This window comes from Anneissia japonica, unplaced genomic scaffold, assembly GCF_011630105.1.
Source record: "Anneissia japonica isolate Jap-2015-1 unplaced genomic scaffold, ASM1163010v1 scaffold287857_len828801_cov194, whole genome shotgun sequence".
NCBI classification, from domain to species: Eukaryota; Metazoa; Echinodermata; class Crinoidea; order Comatulida; family Comatulidae; genus Anneissia; species Anneissia japonica.
This window is the reverse complement of record NW_022738478.1, coordinates 56,205-58,945: the sequence shown is the minus strand read 5'-3', so window position 1 is coordinate 58,945 and position 2,741 is coordinate 56,205. Positions and strand designations below refer to the sequence as shown.

The window sequence follows — 2,741 nt, the reverse complement described above, 5'->3', positions numbered from 1 at the left end:
AAGTATATCCTACAGCCGCCACTGCTCTGAAATAACAACATCTATTATAGTATAAAACACTAAATACAGAATTTATGTAAATTTGTATTTTCAATGAAAAGATGTTGTATGGATACGTGCAGTGCCCAAGGTCCCCCTAAATTTTTCAAAATTAATAGAAGATGGAGAAAGAAAGAAAATTATATTTAAATTTATGAGAGTGCCATTTCTGGCCATTTAGAGTTGCTATAATCATAAATTATCTTGCCTCAGTCCCAACCATGGTTGGGCTGAGGTGTCATAGACCCTCCAACTGTGAAAGTACCTCCCTGGGCCCCCTCTAATACAAATTCTTGAATTCGCCACTCATGGGATACCTTAAGATTAACATGTCCTAATAGAAAGTTCAATACATTCCATCACTTTTACCTGTAGCTAAGTTTTAGATAAACCTAACAGTAGGTAGATACAATATAAACCTAACAGTAGGTAGATATAATTTATTCCTTCACTCCTTTCTAAGGCCCTGTCCAGGCAATAACATGTGCCATCATGCCTAAATATGTTGATGATGACATCACATCATGACTATATATGGGAACACCATGACTATATATGGGCACACCATGACTATATATGGGCATACGATGACTATATGGGCATACCAAATTTGTCAAAGGAAAGTTGATAGTTGACAAATAACGGTAATTGGTAATAACATTGATAGTTTGATAGTTAATGCCCATATATAGTCGTGGTATGCCCATATATAGTCATAATGTGCCCATATATAGTCATGATGTGATGTTCATATTTAGGCATGTGACATGTTTTTGGGATGGCAAGCCTCAATTATTATTAGTAAGTCAGATAAGATGATTGTAACTAATAATGAAGCATTTAATGAGAGTGATAAAATTTGAAAATACTTTTAATGAAAACTTGTCTATTCTGACATTACTGTGACTTACACACTCTAAAGGCCTGTTTACACTTCAACGATAACGATAAAAATGCTAAAAAGCGATTGTTCATATAGAAAACAATAGAAATAAGAGAAGTTTTTACACTAGGACGATTCTATAATGATTTATCGTGTATGCAATAACAAAATACTTTAACAAATCAGATTAGATGACATAATCATGGACAAACTATAAAATCGTTGCTACTACGACGATTTTAATGTTTTCCCATGATTACGACGTCATTTGATTTGATTTGTCAAAATATGTTGTTATCGCATAACTGATAAATCGTTATCGGATCGTTCTAGTGTAAAAACTTTTCTTATTTCTTTTATTTTCTATATGTGGCAAAGACAAGCCAAACCAGTCACTCGTCGCAAATCCTGTTTTGGAGATAATGGCCAAAACATGCTGGAATTCCAAAATTTTGGTATTCTATTTTATTGCACTAAACTAACCTTTATATATATATACATCATGCTATGCTGTTATTTTCCTCATTTTCAATGTTAAAACAACAATTTTTAACGATTTGGCGATGGTTTCTGCCTAAGAAATGCCTGAAATCGTAAACTTTGAAGGCTGATTTCTCAAATATTGTTCTTTAAACAGCTGTATGTTTAAACTCGTGTAACTTCATAACGAAGTGTCGGATTTAAATGATTCTTTTACCATTTTATAGCTCTCATTTTACTGTTAAACCATGTATTAATAACTAAACATTAATTTTTCCAACGAGTGACTGGTTTGGCTTGTCTTTGTCACATATGAACAATTGCTTTTTATCTTTTTTATCATTATCGTTGAAGTATAAACAGGCCTTAAACATGCCATAAAATTAGTCCAAGCCAAAGGTACCGAGGTGCAAGAAATGGACTCCGTCAGCTAATTATTGTATTGTATAAATTCCTAGATTTGTCCTTGGATTTCTAAAGTCTACAAATTACACATGATTCCTCTTTTCAAACTTGTCATATAAAAATAATATATGTTGAATGGAAGTATTTCAGGTGTGTCCTCTTTGTTACATAATCAAGTGCAGTAGATATGTCAGTAGTACTACAAAGAATAACCAGGTATAGTTGTATGTCATAAGGATTGTTACATAAACTATAAAAAGACTATAGCCTTTAAACTCATAACCTTTTGGCTGACATAGCCTAGAGAATGTATCCCTTGCATTGTCTGCTTAACAATTGCGTGGACAATAGGCTCTTGTAAAGAGTTTGTACAAACAATATTTTAGCTAGATTTTCTCACAGCTGAAAACTGCTGTCTGGATCTTGGGTAAGCTAATCTAAGAAGAAAATTAATTTTGGTCTTCTTTACCAGTGCACAGCAGTATTACATTATAATATATATAAATATTGGTATACGTTTGAATATAAAATTCTTTATTAGCCAAAAGTTTAATGATATAATGTAAATTATTATTATATTATATATTTTATTTTAATTTTATTTAAACCATAATTAAAGAGGTTGACCTTTGCAACTAAGCTCAGGAGGTCAGCTGATATATTCAGGGGCCCTCTTTAAAGAAATAAAATTAATTAAGTTCAATAAAAAACGATAAAGAATATATGTGAAAGGTATTAAATACAATTCAGACAGTTAAAATAAATACTCTAATGAAATAATTATACTCCTAATGTTTATATATTGAAACAACATGGAATTATTTGATAATTTAAAATAATTACCATTTGTATTTAATCAATACATTTACTGCTGTCTCTTATACACATCTAGATGTGTATAAGAGACAGGATAAGATGATTGTAACTAATAATG

The 2,741-nt window shown here is 31.2% G+C and overlaps 1 protein-coding gene across 4 annotated transcripts in view; it reads left to right on the top strand.

Annotated features, from left to right (window-relative positions):
* The window catches only part of LOC117117578 (fibropellin-1-like), a 64,544-nt gene that overhangs the window by 13,608 nt on the left and 48,195 nt on the right, over positions 1 to 2,741 (top strand). The window lies entirely within an intron of this gene.